Source organism: Pseudophryne corroboree, chromosome 6, assembly GCF_028390025.1.
Source record: "Pseudophryne corroboree isolate aPseCor3 chromosome 6, aPseCor3.hap2, whole genome shotgun sequence".
NCBI lineage: Eukaryota > Metazoa > Chordata > Amphibia > Anura > Myobatrachidae > Pseudophryne > Pseudophryne corroboree.
In genome coordinates this window covers 489,692,941-489,711,198 of record NC_086449.1, presented here as the reverse complement: position 1 = coordinate 489,711,198, position 18,258 = coordinate 489,692,941, and positions in this window count along the sequence as shown.

Below are 18,258 nucleotides of genomic sequence, written 5' to 3'. Positions count from 1 at the left end.
TTTATTCAGACTATTTTGAATTACACCTAATTATTCTGCCTTTCATGTTCAGCAATTATGTATATCTGGTATTTGCTCTGTGTGAATCAGGGTACTAGTCTTTAGTATATGCTTTGTGTGCACAGGTTAGTAATATATGCCATACTATTGCAAAAGCCCTGGGGAAAAACAAGTATTCTTAAGCAATTTTAGTTCTTTGAAAAACAGGGCATCTCTATGTGAAGACCAGCCTTCAGTTCTATTGGTTTAGTGAGATACACTTATACAAAAATCATTTGCTTTACTTATACTTTTTTATCTAGATTTGGTATGAGCCTTGCATTGTGTGTGCCACAGTGTCATGTACAGTGGTGAAGCCTACTGTGTACCTATCAATTGTGTTATGAAATATCATATTATCCCTATTTAAGTTCTCTTTGGGGCTGATGTGAAGGACAAGTCCCAGTTATTCCACAGGTTAGTCAGCACTGACATGCCAACTTCAGGTGACATACAATATAAAAGAGTGTCCAAATTTTGCAACCCTTATTTGTATTGCTGATAGGTGTAAAAAAACTAAATGCATCAGGAAATTGTGTCAGATAAATTGCACAAAGAAAAATGAAACATACATTATATTACTTTTTCTCTGTAAACTCTTCTGAATTGCTTGTTAACACCCTAAGTTGCATATGCTGGTCCCTCCAAAGTAGAAGAGATGGCTCTGTGGTCCATTCCCATCCAGGACAAATGTCTAGTCATGGCTCTGTTATAGTCTGTAACTTTCTCTGGATTAAAGTACGGTAAAGTGACTTCTTGGAAGCTAATTTGAGGCTCTAGATGCAATGCTATTGGTATTCAAGTAAAGTATAGACCAAGACATGTAATAATATAGTAAAAACATGTTCATCAGACCTAAGTTACAGAGGTTTGGCATGTGCCCCCCCCCCCCCCCCCCCACACACACACACACACTACATTTATTTAAAAAAAAATGCTCCTTCACCAACACAGAAATTAATTTAAATTGCACGCCACAAAACAAAATCTTATTTTTGCATGTGAGTTAATAATTATACATTATACATTGTATAATACATTATATAATAAGCTAAAATGTTTGTTCCTGCACAGTAAGGATATATGCAACTTTCACTTCACCTGCTTCCACTGCCAATAATGATGTGCATGTGTATCATGCTTGCACTCAACCCCATAACCAATAGCCTCTTTTCTCTGACCAGAGGAAGCCTCAGTTGTAGGGGCTGAGGTGTACGTGAACCTGGGAGGCAGTATAGGGTTCTTAGACATTCAGGAAACATTTGGAACAGATGCCCGAAGGCATGACCAAGACAACTTTGTAAAAGTTCAGAGGATTTATTAAACACAGTTCATCTGGAACAACGACAGTTCAAAAAAGACAGTGATGCTCAGCAATATGGAATAATGGCATAACAAATAGAATCTCAGTTCCTTAGATATAGAAATGATTAGGATGCTGTTAGAAGTGGTATAACACCGTACAGTCTTGGAAGACCTGGAGATGGTAAGTCCTGAGAGCTAACAGCTATCCGCTGTATCGATGGTGTGAGTAGGAACTGGCCAGCAGATGACACACTGGGAGCTGGAGATGCTGGTGCAATGCTGAATAGGGGGAGCACTCGTGAACTGCCGGGAATGCCGGGTGGAAGCAGCCCAGGTGGTGTGGGTGCTGCTGAACTCACTGATGAGAGTTCGCTGGAAGGAGCACCAATGGAGAACTGTGGAATGATGTTTAAAACGCCAGTATAACAGGAGATCAAATTAAGAAACACTGATGAAGCTGGGGATCGATGAAGGAACACCGATGGTGATTGGAGATTGATGATGGAACACCGATGGTGACTGGAGATCGATGATGGAACACTGATGGTGACTGGAGATTGATGATGGAACACCGATGGTGACTGGAGATCGATGATGGAACACCGATGGTGACTGGAGATCGATGATGGAACACCGATGATGACTGGAGATCGATGATGGAACACCGATGGTGATTAGAGATCGATGATGGAACACCGATGACGACTGGCAGGGCTAGGCACCGCTGGAAGCTGGAAGCCGATATCGAACCACTGCCAAATGCAGAATGCAATGCTGGAACACTGCAGAGTCAGGCTGCACCACCAGATGGTAGCTGGTGCGGGTCTCTAGTGGAGCTGGACACAGGAGTTGGAATACCTGGAACAATAGCAGAATAACCACAGACAGGAGAGACTTGTATCACTGGGTTTGACAACCAAAGCACTGACATCTTTCCAGCCCAGGAACAGGATATTTAGACCTGCTGGGAAGCAGGCATTGGCTGGCTGATTAAGCAGAGTCCAGAGTGCAGCGGATAGGTTGAAACAATGACATGTGACCGGAAAAACATGGCTGCACCCATGTTAGCATTTGGAGGGAAAGTCTGTTTGTAATTCCACGTGGGAAACAGCAGCAATGGTGGCGGAGGCCACGGAGGGCAGGAGATGCCAGTTTTGAATATTTCACATGGGAAACAGTAGTAATGGCGGCGGAGGCCAGGAGAGGCCATTCTTGGAACTAATGAACTAAACTTGTGAGGCCGCCGTGACAGCGCTGCGGGATCACAGGGAGGAGATGTGAAGTGAAGACATCAGCGTACTACATGCTGACAACGCAGATTGGATCCCTCCCTGGAACGCTGGGCCAGTCTCAGAAGACACTTGAAAGGTAAATGATGATGTCCAGTTACCCAGATCGTGACAACAGGTAGCTCCTATCCAGGATATCTGCTTGGTATAGATTGGTTACTCTCATCCACAGGATCACCCAAGTATTTTAAAGTCCAAGGTTACTTTACTATTCAGTCTCTCAATTGCCATCTTGAAAATGTCATACCAAATATTGGACCCACAGAACAGCTTTGAGTGATGTCACTTCATACACTCTTACACTACTACACTAAATGATGATTTCTTTATACCAGAGAAGAAACAAGTGTTCCTGCTCTGTCCAGATGTACTAACATTTTACTGGAGATCTAAGTAACCTTAGGTGCTGTCTGCTGCCACTTTCAGAGGAAAAAGGAAGGGGTTGGGGAAGAGAGAAGGTAATGGAGAGGTAATGGAGAGATGGGTGAATGGGTAGAGACAGAGATAAGACAAGGGTAAAGAGACCCAGTAATGGAGGAAAAGTGTGGTTAGACAATGAAAGGGGGGCAGCGGGAGAAGAAAATAGTAAGAGTTATTATAGACTTACCATTGTTAACTCTTTTTCTGCGAGGTACATTGTGATCCACAGGGAAACATCAGGGTGTAGAGTGGACCTGGATCCAGAGGCACCAACAGGCAAAGCTTTAACTGTCCCAGGATGCGTAGGGGCCTCCTCTACAACCCTGACTCCAGGCACTGTGAGTTCAGTTTTATTAACCAGACCAATGCAGGAAGCAGGCAAGTGAGAAGAAAGATGTTAGCCACATAAGAACACAATATCATGTCAGGAGAAGGTACCAGTGGCTAATGACATACAAACCCAAAGAAGCTAGGTGCGTCAGGGTTGGCACCCTGGGAAACCCAATGTACCTCACAGAAAAAGAGTTAACAATGGCAAGTCTACCATAACTCTTACTTTCTGCAGCAGGTTACATTGGTTTCCACAGGGAAACATTGGGGATGTCCTAAAGCAGTTCCTCAAGGGAGGGGTTGAGCCTGTGCGGATATGATTATATAGCATTCAAAGGAAGCATGCTGGGAGGCAAAGGTATCAAAGGCATAGAACCTAAGAAACGTGTTCACTGAGGACCACATAGCCATCTTGCATAATTGTTCTGCAGACGCTCCTTGGCAGGTCACCCAAGAAGGTCCAACAGACCGGGTAGAATGGGCCTTAATCGCAGCAGAAGCTGGAAGATCAGTCTGTGCATAAGCATGTGCAATCACCATTCTATTCTATCTGACCAAGGTTTGCTTATTCACAGGCCAGCCACGTTTGTGGAATCCAAACAGGACAAATAGAGCAGCAGACCGTCTAATAGAGGCAGTCCTGTCCACATAGACACAAAGTGCCCTAACCACATCTAAAGACTAGAGACGTGCACCGGAAATTTTTCGGGTTTTGTGTTTCGGTTTTGGATTTGGTTCCGCGGCCGTGTTTTGGATTCGGACGCGTTTTGGCAAAACCGCCCTGACATTTTTTTGTCGGAATCGGGTGTGTTTTGGATTCGGGTGTTTTTTTTTACAAAAACCCCTTAAAAACAGCTTAAATCATAGAATTTGGGGGTAATTTTGATCATATAGTATTATTAACTTCAATAACCACAATTTCCACTCATTTCCAGCCTATTCTGAACACCTCACACCTCACAATACTATTTTTAGTCCTACAATTTGCACCGAGGTCGCTGGATGACTAAGCTAAGCGACCCAAGAGGGCGGCACAAACACCTGGCCCATCTAGGAGTGGCACTGCAGTGTCAGACAGGATGGCACTTCAAAAAATTGGCCCCAAACAGCACATGATGCAAAGAAAAGAGAAAAAGAGGTGCACTGTGGTCGCTGGACGGCTAAGCTAAGTGACACAAACACCTCAATATCACTGGAATTATTTGTTCTAATCAATGGTATTATTGGTCCAAATCACTGGAAGAAATTACAAAATCACTGGAATTATTCGTTCAAATCAATGGTATTATTGGTCCAAATCACTGGAAGAAAATGACAAAATCACTGGAATTATTCGTTCTAATCAATGGTATTATTGGTCCAAATCACTGGAAGAAAAGGACAAAATCACTGGAATTATTCGTTGTAATCAATGGTATTATTGGTCCAAATCACTGGAAGAAAATGACAAAATCACTGCAATTATTCGTAAACATTTGTAGAAAGTTGCTGCTTTCTGATTACAGAAATGCTCAGATATTCCTGCAAATCCACAATCCCTTCCCAGAGGAAAAAGAAATTGAGAAACCGTTGTTTGAGAACGTTTGTTCTCTTTCCCTTACAAAGGAACAAACCACTTTCCAAGAAGACTGACGTTTTTGGGATTATGGAGACATAATGTTTTTGAATATAAACCCTAAAGCAGGTGGTGTATTAGTGCAAAATAGTGCAAGAGACCAGCTATGCAGTTTCTGAAATATTATGACAAAATGTTACTGTATTTTATAAGCACTCATTCCTAACTCTGCTAAGTACTGTTTGGTATACTGTATCTGGCTTCCATGAGGTAGTTGTCCATTATTTCAGCTTCCATTGACCTTTTCGAAAGCGGTAGAAGTTATCGATTCTTTTTTTTTTTTTTTCCCTATTTTTAATTTTCTCCTGCATAGCCCAGTAAAATGTTGCAATGTTAAGTATTGACTTGTGCCTTCTGGAGGTCCACTTCTTTACCAAACCCAGCCAAATCTCATCCTAACCCTCTGTTCCACGTTCTCTATGTACCCCATCTGTGTCACCCATGTCTGTCTACCCCTCCCCTTTAGATTGTAAACTCTCACGAGCAGGGCCCTTTTCCCTCATGTGCTTATCCTTTGTCTTACTTTAATAATCTTCAACTGTACCACATCCAGCAGTCTTCTGCCACCTGATACTTATTCCAGTGTCATCTGTTGATGTAACTATGTTTATTTACCCTTTACTTATCCTATACTGTCATCAACTGTAAATTGCTGTTTTCCTGTTTGATTATTTATGTACTCTGTAATTGGGCACTGCGGAACCCTTGTGGCGCCATATGAATAAAGGATAATAATAATAATAATAATAATAATATAGGGTGTATAATCACCAGGTGTATCTCACACATTGCTCAGTACAGTATACAGGGTGTATAATCCCCAGGTGTATCTCACACATTGCTCAGTACAGATTACAGGATGTATAATCACCAGGTGTATAACACACATTGCACAGTACAGTATATAGGGTGTATAATCCCCAGGTGTATCTCACACATCGCTCAGTACAGATTACAGGATGTATAATCACCAGGTGTATAACACACATCGCACAGTACAGTATATAGGGTGTATAATCCTCAGGTGTATCTCACACATCGCTTAGTACAGATTACAGGATGTATAATCACCAGGTGTATAACACACATCGCACAGTACAGTATATAGGGTGTATAATCCCCAGGTGTATCTCACACATCGCTCAGTACAGATTACAGGACGTATAATCAGTAATTACCAGGTGTATAACACACGTCGCACAGTACAGTATACATACTGGTCACAACAATGCAGCAGATATTGAGCACTGATCAGGAAACTAGAAGTGACACAGAGCTGCAAGATACAGCAATGGCCTACTGTACTGTACTGTACTATATATGTATACTGCTGGTCACCAAAATGCTGCACTGTAATACTATATATACTGCTCACAAAAATGCTGCACAGATATGGAATGGATACTTGCAGTGACACAGAGCTGCAAGATACAGCAATGGCCTACTTGTACAACTATATACTGTTGGTCACCAAAATGCTGCACTGTAATACTATATATACTGCTCACAAAAATGCAGCACAGATATGGAGTGGATACTTGCAGTGACACAGAGTTGCAAGATATAGCAATGGCCTACTGTACTGTACTTCTATAATTATATACTGGTGGTCCCCAGTCCCCACAATAAGCACACTGAGCACAGATATTTGCAGCACACTGAGCACAGATATGGAGCGTTTTCAGGCAGAGAACGTAGATATTTTCAGCACACTGAGCACAGATATTTGCAGCACACTGAGCACAGATTATGGAGCTTTTCAGGGAGAGAACGCAGCCACGTCCTCTCCGTTCAATCTCCAATGCACGAGTGAAAATGGCGGCGACGCTCGGCTCTTTATATAGAATACGAATCTTGCGAGAATCTGACAGCGGGATGATGACGTTCAGGCGTGTTCGGATTAACCAAGCAAGGCGGGAAGATCTGAGGCTGCCTCGGAACCGTGTAAAATAGGTGAAGTTCGGGGGGGGTTCGGATCTCGGAGAACCGAACCCGCTCATCTCTACTAAAGACCGCTCTATAGCTGACAAGTCCTAAGAGATAAATTCAGGGAGCACAATCTCTTGGTTAAGGTGAAAAGATGACACCACCTTAGGTAAGTAACAGGGTCAGCATCAGAGAACCTCACTGTCACTGTGAAAAATCAAATCATAAAGGGCGGACGACAGGACAAAGCGCCTAAGTCCGAGACACTTCTTACAGAGGCAATAGCCAGCAAGAACAGGACCTTGGCAGCGAGCCATTTGAGGTCCACCAACTCAAGAGGTTCAAAGGGAGACTATTGATGGGCTTTCAATACAATAGAAAGGTCCCATAGAGCCACTGGGGGAACATAGGGAGGCTGAATACGTAGAACACCCTAAATGAATGTATGTACATCAGGTATAGAGGCAATCTTGAGCTGAAACCACACAGACAAGGCAGATATGTGAACCTTGAGCGAGGCCAGACGAAGAACTACAGTAAGTCCAGGCCTCTTTGTAGAAAAGCCAGAATTCTGGAAGTTCTGAATCGATAGACGTCATAATTCTTATCAGCATACTAGGTAAAGAAAGAATGTCAAACTCTGTGATAAATCCGGACAGAGGCCGGTTTGCAGGCCTTCAGCATAGTCTGAACAACAGCCTCAGAAAATGCTTTGGCCCTTATGAGTGATGCTTCAAGAGCCACACCATCAAAGCCAGTCTGGCCAGGTCTGGGTAGAAACAAGGGCCCTGTAATAGGAGGTCTTGACACTGAGGAAGTAGAAGCAGATGCTATGTTGATACCAATGCTGCCTGGGCCACTCTGGAGTGACTAGAATTAGCATTCCTCTTTCTTGTCTGAACTTCCGAAGTACCCTAGGCAGGAGTGACACCGGAGGGAATATGAAAGGCAGCTGAAAATTCCACAGAACTGCCAATGCATCCACGAATGCTGCCTGAGGATCCCTGGTCCTTGATCCAAAGACCAGAACCTTGTGATTGTGTCGAGATGCCATGAGGTCCACGTCTGGCAGACCCCATCTGTCCACTAGGAGTTGGAAGTCTTCAGGATGAAGGCTCCACTCTCTGGAGTGACTGTCCTGGCGACTGAGGAAGTCTGCTTCCCTGTTTAGGACGCCTGGAATGAACACTGCTGATTTGGCTGGTATATGGCATTCCGCTTAACTTAGGATTTTGGACACTTCTAATATTGCCATGCAACTTTGAGTGCCACTCTGATGGTTTACGTAGGCAGCTGTGGTGGCCACGTCTGATTGTACCTGAACAGGCCTGCTCCGTTCCAGAGGCAGAGCGAGAGACAGTGCATTGAACACTGTGCTCAGCTCCAGAACATTGATCAGAAGGAGTGACCTTGAAATGAATGTTGTTCCAACACCACTCCCCAATGCGAAGGCTGTTGTCCATTGTCAGCAGGACCCAGTTGGGTATCCTGGAATGACGGCCCCTGCTCAATTGCTGGTCCTGGAGCCACCAGGTCATCGACAGACGAACCTCCAGAGTCAGAGAGACCATTTGATATCTGATCCGATACGGTAAGCAATCCCACTTGGAAAGGATCAACTGTTGCAGAGGACGAGAGTGAAATTGAGCATACTCTATCAAAGGATGACGCTATCAGGCCAATGACTTGCATCTTTGAGTATATTGACACTCTGCTGCGATGAACTAAGTGTCTTGAAGTTATAGAACCTTGTCCAGGGCAAAGAAAAGTCTCTGACTGTGAGTGTCCAACAGTGCCCTTAGGTGCACCATGCTATGAGCTGGGACCAGGGAGGACTTTTTTCCAATTTATTAGCCACCCGTGGGCTTGCAGAAAAATCATCATCAGTTGGAGATGACTAAGGATGACTTTGTGTGAACTTGCCAGAATCAGGAGATCGTCCAGATATTGGAGGATTCTGATTCCCTGGTGGTGGAGGTGAGCTGTCATAATGGCCATGACCTTGGTGAAGATTCGAGGAGCTGTAGCCAGTCCAAATGGCAAAGCCTGGAATTGGTAATGAAGGTCACCAATAGCAATCCGCAGGAACTGCTGACGCGAGATGGCAATAGGAATATGCAGATATGCATCCTGTATATTCATGGATACCATATAGTCTCTCTGTTCCATAGCCAGAACTATTGAGTGCAGCGTTTCCATATGAAACTTGGATATTCTCACAAACTTGTTCAAAGACTTGAAGTTGAGTATAGGCCGGAATGACCCATTAAGTTTCGGAACCAGAAACACAGTCGAGTAGTAACCTCTACCCCTCTTGGACAGAGGAACTGGTGAGGAGGACGTCTCTTGATTGAGACAGCATACCTGTGAGAGACAACTTCCGGTACCCAAGCATCTGAACTGTAGAAAAACAACTAACAACGTGCAAAATGCATCGTTTAAAGAAGAGTTTTTAAAAATCAATACTACATCTTTCATGGAAATAATTTAATTACGTTTTATTAGTAACTTATATGCAATGACTAAATTTTTATGTGACCTACAGTAGTCTATATATATAAAAGGCAAAAAAGGAGATTAGTTCACTGATTGACTCATCACGAAATCTCTTAAACTACAAGGCCTACAATCTTGAAACTTGGCAGGTAGCTTCTCCTTAGGTCCCAGGTACTTGCTAAGAACCAGTTTTACAAATGTCACTGTCCATCCAGGGAAATCGTCAAAAATGTATGTGTGTATGTATGTATGTATGTATGTATGTATGTATGTTTGTGTATATGTATGTTCCACCATAACTCCGGAAAGCCTGCAGCAACTTGCACCAAACTTGGGACACATATGAATTACAATCTGGGAACAAACACTGTGGGGGTAATACACCCCTAGCATCCCTAGGGGGGTACAGCAGCACAGAGTATATCAGGAGACAACAAAACTCTGGAATGCCTGGACCAATTTACACCAAACTTGGTACACATATGACTTACAATCTGGGAACAAACACTGTGGGGGTAACACACCCGTAGCACCCTTAGGGGTGGGCCAGCAGCAAAGACTATATCAGGACATGCATGATATGCCAGTGACGACAGGGCTGCATGTGACAGTGGCAGTGAAATGATGTGAGGAGGGGAATGGAGGTAGCAGGAAGCCACCCACTGAAAGTTATATAGTGGGAGGAGCAGGGTCCCAACAGCACAGAGTATATTAGGAGATGCATGATATGTCAGGCAGGACAGGGCTGCATGTGACAGGGGAAGTGACATAATGTGAGGAGGGGAATGGAGGTAGCACGAACCCACACACTGAGCGTTACATAGTGGAAGTAGCAGGGTCCCCCAGCAGCACAGAGTATATCAGGAGATGCATAATGTGCTGTACTATATACAGTAATAAACTGTAAATAAATCAATCATTTCACAGGGGCACTGACATGATGTGAGGAGGGGAATGGAGGCAGCAAGAAGCCACAGACTGAGAGTTGTATAGTGGGAAGAGCAGGTCCCTTGGGGGACCAAAAAGGTGTCCGACCACTACACAATCAAAATCATTAGAGTATATTGGTTAGCAAGGGCAGTACTTCACTTTGTATTATAGAGTGAACTTCGAGGAGGTAATTTATTTGTGTGGTTTTACTCAGAAGTGGAGGATTTGTATTATTAGGTAATTAGCACAGAGGGTCATAATAGCATATTGAACTTTAGAGGTAGCGCTGTATATTATACTGAGGCTTATTTTGTATACTGATTCTCAGAGGTGTGCATTTCATTATTTATCATGTCAGTTTCTGTAATGTATGCCTGACAAAAGAGGTGTGTTCCCTATTATATACTTAGTAAGTATGGTAGGTTTGTATTGTACACTAGCAATATCAGTCAGCTATGTCCCTGCATAATATTACTTTTCTTAGTTACAGTTTTGCAATGTATATTGTTGCAATGTTGCTGGGGGGATAGGTGTAGTGTGTCTGGGGCCATGTAATGCTGCTGTGCAATATAGGTATGTAATTTGGTAGCAAATACATGTATTTTCTAGAGATGAGCGCCTGAAATTTTTCGGGTTTTGTGTTTTGGTTTTGGGTTCGGTTCCGCGGCCGTGTTTTGGGTTCGAACGCGTTTTGGCAAAACCTCACCGAATTTTTTTTGTCGGATTCGGGTGTGTTTTGGATTCGGGTGTTTTTTTCAAAAAACACTAAAAAACAGCTTAAATCATAGAATTTGGGGGTCATTTTGATCCCAAAGTATTATTAACCTCAAAAACCATAATTTACACTCATTTTCAGTCTATTCTGAATACCTCACACCTCACAATATTATTTTTAGTCCTAAAATTTGCACCGAGGTCGCTGTGTGAGTAAGATAAGCGACCCTAGTGGCCGACACAAACACCGGGCCCATCTAGGAGTGGCACTGCAGTGTCACGCAGGATGTCCCTTCCAAAAAACCCTCCCCAAACAGCACATGACGCAAAGAAAAAAAGAGGCGCAATGAGGTAGCTGTGTGAGTAAGATTAGCGACCCTAGTGGCCGACACAAACACCGGGCCCATCTAGGAGTGGCACTGCAGTGTCACGCAGGATGGCCCTTCCAAAAAACCCTCCCCAAACAGCACATGACGCAAAGAAAAAAAGAGGCGCAATGAGGTAGCTGTGTGAGTAAGATTAGCGACCCTAGTGGCCGACACAAACACCGGGCCCATCTAGGAGTGGCACTGCAGTGTCACGCAGGATGTCCCTTCCAAAAAACCCTCCCCAAACAGCACATGACGCAAAGAAAAAAAGAGGCGCAATGAGGTAGCTGACTGTGTGAGTAAGATTAGCGACCCTAGTGGCCGACACAAACACCGGGCCCATTTAGGAGTGGCACTGCAGTGTCACGCAGGATGTCCCTTCCAAAAAACCCTCCCCAATCAGCACATGATGCAAAGAAAAAGAAAAGAAAAAAGAGGTGCAAGATGGAATTGTCCTTGGGCCCTCCCACCCACCCTTATGTTGTATAAACAAAACAGGACATGCACACTTTAACCAACCCATCATTTCAGTGACAGGGTCTGCCACACGACTGTGACTGATATGACGGGTTGGTTTGGACCCCCCCAAAAAAAGAAGCAATTAATCTCTCCTTGCACAAACTGGCTCTACAGAGGCAAGATGTCCACCTCATCATCACCCTCCGATATATCACCGTGTACATCCCCCTCCTCACAGATTATCAATTCGTCCCCACTGGAATCCACCATCTCAGCTCCCTCTGTACTTTGTGGAGGCAATTGCTGCTGGTCAATGTCTCCGCGGAGGAATTGATTATAATTCATTTTAATGAACATCATCTTCTCCACATTTTCTGGATGTAACCTCGTACGCCGATTGCTGACAAGGTGAGCGGCGGCACTAAACACTCTTTCGGAGTACACACTTGTGGGAGGGCAACTTAGGTAGAATAAAGCCAGTTTGTGCAAGGGCCTCCAAATTGCCTCTTTTTCCTGCCAGTATAAGTACGGACTGTGTGACGTGCCTACTTGGATGCGGTCACTCATATAATCCTCCACCATTCTATCAATGTTGAGAGAATCATATGCAGTGACAGTAGACGACATGTCCGTAATCGTTGTCAGGTCCTTCAGTCCGGACCAGATGTCAGCATCAGCAGTCGCTCCAGACTGCCCTGCATCACCGCCAGCGGGTGGGCTCGGAATTCTGAGCCTTTTCCTCGCACCCCAAGTTGCGGGAGAATGTGAAGGAGGAGATGTTGACAGGTCGCGTTCCGCTTGACTTGACAATTTTGTCACCAGCAGGTCTTTCAACCCCAGCAGACTTGTGTCTGCCGGAAAGAGAGATCCAAGGTAGGCTTTAAATCTAGGATCGAGCACGGTGGCCAAAATGTAGTGCTCTGATTTCAACAGATTGACCACCCGTGAATCCTTGTTAAGCGAATTAAGGGCTCCATCCACAAGTCCCACATGCCTAGCGGAATCGCTCCGTGTTAGCTCCTCCTTCAATGTCTCCAGCTTCTTCTGCAAAAGCCTGATGAGGGGAATGACCTGACTCAGGCTGGCAGTGTCTGAACTGACTTCACGTGTGGCAAGTTCAAAGGGCATCAGAACCTTGCACAACGTTGAAATCATTCTCCACTGCGCTTGAGACAGGTGCATTCCACCTACTATATCGTGCTCAATTGTATAGGCTTGAATGGCCTTTTGCTGCTCCTCCAACCTCTGAAGCATATAGAGGGTTGAATTCCACCTCGTTACCACTTCTTGCTTCAGATGATGGCAGGGCAGGTTCAGTAGTTTTTGGTGGTGCTCCAGTCTTCTGTACGTGGTGCCTGTACGCCGAAAGTGTCCCGCAATTCTTCTGGCCACCGACAGCATCTCTTGCACGCCCCTGTCGTTTTTTAAAAAATTCTGCACCACCAAATTCAAGGTATGTGCAAAACATGGGACGTGCTGGAATTTGCCCATATTTAATGCACACACAATATTGCTGGCGTTGTCCGATGCCACAAATCCACAGGAGAGTCCAATTGGGGTAAGCCATTCCGCGATGATCTTCCTCAGTTGCCGTAAGAGGTTTTCAGCTGTGTGCGTATTCTGGAAAGCGGTGATACAAAGCGTAGCCTGCCTAGGAAAGAGTTGGCGTTTGCGAGATGCTGCTACTGGTGCCGCCGCTGCTGTTCTTGCGGCGGGAGTCCATACATCTACCCAGTGGGCTGTCACAGTCATATAGTCCTGACCCTGCCCTGCTCCACTTGTCCACATGTCCGTGGTTAAGTGGACATTGGGTACAACTGCATTTTTTAGGACACTGGTGAGTCTTTTTCTGACGTCCGTGTACATTCTCGGTATCGCCTGCCTAGAGAAGTGGAACCTAGATGGTATTTGGTAACGGGGGCACACTGCCTCAATAAATTGTCTAGTTCCCTGTGAACTAACGGCGGATACTGGACGCACGTCTAACACCAACATAGTTGTCAAGGCCTCAGTTATCCGCTTTGCAGCAGGATGACTGCTGTGATATTTCATCTTCCTCGCAAAGGACTGTTGGACAGTCAATTGCTTACTGGAAGTAGTACAAGTGGGCTTACGACTTCCCCTCTGGGATGACCATCGACTCCCAGCAGCAACAACAGCAGCGCCAGCAGCAGTAGGCGTTACACGCAAGGATGCATCGGAGGAATCCCAGGCAGGAGAGGACTCGTCAGAATTGCCAGTGACATGGCCTGCAGGACTATTGGCATTCCTGGGGAAGGAGGAAATTGACACTGAGGGAGTTGGTGGGGTGGTTTGCGTGAGCTTGGTTACAAGAGGAAGGGATTTACTGGTCAGTGGACTGCTTCCGCTGTCGCCCAAAGTTTTTGAACTTGTCACTGACTTATTATGAATGCGCTGCAGGTGACGTATAAGGGAGGATGTTCCGAGGTGGTTAACGTCCTTACCCCTACTTATTACAGCTTGACAAAGGCAACACACGGCTTGACACCTGTTGTCCGCTTTTCTGTTGAAATACCTCCACACTGAAGAGCTGATTTTTTTGGTATTTTCACCAGGCATGTCAACGGCCATATTCCTCCCACGGACAACAGGTGTCTCCCCGGGTGCCTGACTTAAACAAACCACCTCACCATCAGAATCCTCCTGGTCAATTTCCTCCCCAGCGCCAGCAACACCCATATCCTCCTCATCCTGGTGTACTTCAACATCTTCATCTTCAATCTGACTATCAGGAACTGGACTGCGGGTGCTCCTTCCAGCACTTGCAGGGGGCGTGCAAATGGTGGAAGGCGCATGCTCTTCACGTCCAGTGTTGGGAAGGTCAGGCATCGCAACCGACACAATTGGACTCTCCTTGTGGATTTGGGATTTCGAAGAACGCACAGTTCTTTTTGGTGCTTTTGCCAGCTTGAGTCTTTTCAGTTTTCTAGCGAGAGGCTGAGTGCTTCCATCCTCATGTGAAGCTGAACCACTAGCCATGAACATAGGCCAGGGCCTCAGCCGTTCCTTGCCACTCCGTGTGGTAAATGGCATATTGGAAAGTTTACGCTTCTCCTCCGACAATTTTATTTTAGGTTTTGGAGTCCTTTTTTTACTGATATTTGGTGTTTTGGATTTGACATGCTCTGTACTATGACATTGGGCATCGGCCTTGGCAGACGACGTTGCTGGCATTTCATCGTCTCGGCCATGACTAGTGGCAGCAGCTTCAGCACGAGGTGGAAGTGGATCTTGATCTTTCCCTAATTTTGGAACCTCAACATTTTTGTTCTCCATATTTCAATAGGCACAACTAAAAGGCACCTCAGGTAAACAATGGAGATGGATACTAGTATACAATTATGGACTGCCTGCCGAGTGCAGACACAGAGGTAGCCACAGCCGTGAACTACCGTACTGTACTGTGTCTGCTGCTAATATAGACTGGTTGATAAAGAGATGTCTATGTAACTATGTATGTATAAAGAAGAAAGAAAAAAAAACCACGGTTAGGTGGTATACAATTATGGACGGACTGCCTGCCGAGTGCAGACACAGAGGTAGCCACAGCCGTGAACTACCGTACTGTACTGTGTCTGCTGCTAATAATATAGACTGGTTGATAAAGAGATGTCGTAGTAGTATGTATGTATAAAGAAGAAAGAAAAAAAAACCACGGTTAGGTGGTATACAATTATGGACGGACTGCCTGCCGAGTGCAGACACAGAGGTAGCCACAGCCGTGAACTACCGTACTGTACTGTGTCTGCTGCTAATATAGACTGGTTGATAAAGAGATGTCTATGTAACTATGTATGTATAAAGAAGAAAGAAAAAAAAACCACGGTTAGGTGGTATACAATTATGGATGGACTGCCTGCCGAGTGCAGACACAGAGGTAGCCACAGCCGTGAACTACCGTACTGTACTGTGTCTGCTGCTAATATAGACTGGTTGATAAAGAGATGTCTATGTAACTATGTATGTATAAAGAAGAAAGAAAAAAAAAACACGGTTAGGTGGTATACAATTATGGACGGACTGCCTGCCGAGTGCAGACACAGAGGTAGCCACAGCCGTGAACTACCGTACTGTACTGTGTCTGCTGCTAATATAGACTGGTTGATAAAGAGATGTCGTAGTAGTATGTATGTATAAAGAAGAAAAAAAAACCACGGTTAGGTGGTATACAATTATGGACGGACTGCCTGCCGAGTGCAGACACAGAGGTAGCCACAGCCGTGAACTACCGTACTGTGTCTGCTGCGACTGGATGATAAATGATATAAAAAATATATATATATCACTACTGCAGCCGGACAGGTATATATTATATATTATATAATGACGGACCTGCTGGACACTGTCTGTCAGCAGAATGAGTTTTATTTTTATAGAATAAAAAAAAAAACAACACACAAGTGAAGTCACACGACGAGTGTTTAACTTTTTCAGGCAATCACAATATAAGTATACTACTAACTATACTGGTGGTCAGTGTGGTCAGGTCACTGGTCAGTCACACTGGCAGTGGCACTCCTGCAGCAAAAGTGTGCACTGTTTAATTTTAATATAATATTATGTACTCCTGGCTCCTGCTATAACCTATAACTGGCACTGCAGTGCTCCCCAGTCTCCCCCACAATTATAAGCTGTGTGAGCTGAGCAGTCAGACAGATATATAATATATATAGATGATGCAGCACACTGGGCTGAGCCTGAGCAGTGCACACAGATATGGTATGTGACTGAGTCACTGTGTGTATCGCTTTTTTCAGGCAGAGAACGGATATATTAAATAAACTGCACTGTCTGGTGGTCACTCACTAGTAAACTCTCTGCACTCTCTACACTTCTACAGTACTCCTCCTAGTCCTAAGCTCCAGTAAATCTCTCTCTCTTATAATCTAAATGGAGAGGACGCCAGCCACGTCCTCTCCCTATCAATCTCAATGCACGTGTGAAAATGGCGGCGACGCGCGGCTCCTTATATAGAATCCGAGTCTCGCGATAGAATCCGAGCCTCGCGAGAATCCGACAGCGTCATGATGACGTTCGGGCGCGCTCGGGTTAACCGAGCAAGGCGGGAAGATCCGAGTCGCTCGGACCCGTGAAAAAAAACATGAAGTTCGGGCGGGTTCGGATTCAGAGAAACCGAACCCGCTCATCTCTAGTATTTTCAGCTCTCTAGATTTTGCTCATTGTGACTGTGAGTTCTGTGCATTGTGGCTGTGTAAAGTTTCAGTGTAATAATGCTATGTACAGTATGATTGTATGTTATGTCAGTATATTGACTATATAGCTAAAAGTGTCACATATTAAAAAGTAAAAAGTGTTGCAGCCACACAGAGTAATTCTTAATGATTGAAAACGAGGAGTGGAAATGTATGTAATGTATGTATTCTGCAAGTGGAAAGTCCACAAATTTAAATGTCTGTGTTTGGAAACTGTTTCCTGTTAAACTTAGTAACTGAAAAAAATAAACCCAGTAAAGCAGAGTCTAATCACTTTACGTGTATGGAACACTTTCTCAGGGTTTATTGAGAAATGGCTTTTGGAAGCCAAAAGAGAGGAATAACAATGATTACATGTAGAGATGGGCACCTCTCTACAATTAAATTTGGCATTTTTAAACTTTTCATCCAATGAAATGAAATAGATTTTTTTTTAATCCACAGCAGTTTGACATTGAAAGCATGCAGCTTGTACAGTTGGAAAATTTGGGTCAAAGCTATTTAAACAGCTTTTTTCTATAAGAGGAGGTAGTGTCAGCCCTGTGGCTTGGCAAGGCACTAAGTACTTGTCCTACAATCCTCCAGATAGACAATCCCAGCTTAGGAGTTGGGATCACTGACTATAGTACAGTAGCTTGTGGCCTGGTAATAACAACAGATGGTTAGTGTACCAGGGATAACTAAGTCTGCTTGCAAAGTCACAGTAGCTCCACAAACCACAAATTTGCTTGAGGTTATAGGGTCATATAAAATTCTAAAAACTGTACCATATCAATTATCTGGTCCTCATGTTTTTATACAAAAAGCACATATCAGGGAAGTGTGGGAAGCATTATTATACTAGAATTGCAACTCCTAAATTATTAATTAGTATTTTGTTTTGTAATGTTTAAGAAGCTCAAATTTAAAACACCCAAGTAAAAAGCTAGTATATAACACTTAAAATATGTAGCATTCTACATAAGATCAAATTCATTCATAAAATGTAATCAGAAATAATTTTACTTCACTAGTGATCCTGAATATATTTAGACTTATTACCACCCTTCTGTGAAGCAAAAGTTAAGCATGGCAGCAAACTTATCATCTACTTCAGTGATTTTCAACCTTTTTTTAGTCACGGCACACCGAAT